The sequence below is a fragment of the Octodon degus genome, unplaced genomic scaffold, assembly GCF_000260255.1.
Source record: "Octodon degus isolate 3935 unplaced genomic scaffold, OctDeg1.0 scaffold00093, whole genome shotgun sequence".
In the NCBI taxonomy this organism is placed as follows: domain Eukaryota; kingdom Metazoa; phylum Chordata; class Mammalia; order Rodentia; family Octodontidae; genus Octodon; species Octodon degus.
The window spans coordinates 2,314,084-2,314,833 of NW_004524669.1; the positions used below are offsets into that span (position 1 = coordinate 2,314,084).

The following is a 750-nucleotide window of genomic DNA, read 5'->3' on the forward strand; positions in this document are numbered from 1 at the left end:
GTAAATTTTTTTTTTTTTTTTTGCAGAACCGGGGATTGAACTCAGGCCCTTGTGCTACTAAGCCAACTCCCTGGCCCCCAAGTAAAAGTAATTTTGATGATATATTTGTAATTACATTCTTTCATCTTTGAAATTCAGCATGTAATGTACTGTCACTAACACTTCTCAATTCTAGATTCCTTTTTTATTGGTACTAGGTATCAATCTCACAGCCTCACGCTTGCCAGGCAGGTGCTGTGCTGCTGAGCTATATCCCTGGCCCAACACCTTTCAATTCTGACTTGTCGGGAGCAGAGCGGAGCCTCGCGACCGCTACCCGGTCTGTTCTCTGTCCACGCCGTCCGTCGCGCCGCCCGCCCTGCGCCCGCTGTCACCATGGGAGTGCAGGTGGAGACCATCTCTCCAGGAGACGGGCGCACATTCCCGAAGCGTGGCCAGACCTGCGTGGTGCACTACACCGGGATGCTTGAAGATGGCAAGAAGTTTGATTCCTCCCGTGACAGAAACAAGCCCTTCAAGTTTATGCTCGGCAAGCAGGAGGTGATCCGAGGCTGGGAAGAAGGGGTAGCCCACATGAGTGTGGGTCAGAGAGCCAAACTGATTATCTCCCCAGACTATGCCTATGGTTCCACTGGGCACCCAGGAATCATCCCGCCACATGCCACTCTTGTCTTCGACGTGGAGCTTCTAAAACTGGAATGACAGGAGTGGCCTCCTCCCTTAGCTCCCCGTTCTTGGATCTGCTATGGA

At 51.9% G+C, this 750-nt stretch overlaps 1 pseudogene across 1 annotated transcript; it reads left to right on the forward strand.

The window, feature by feature from the left end:
• The first annotated feature begins 301 nt into the window (after window positions 1-301).
• On the forward strand, window positions 302-744 carry LOC101564219 (annotated as a pseudogene). The gene has a single exon (XR_001117224.1). The product of XR_001117224.1 is annotated as a peptidyl-prolyl cis-trans isomerase FKBP1A pseudogene (transcript).
• The last annotated feature ends 6 nt before the right edge of the window (window positions 745-750 follow it).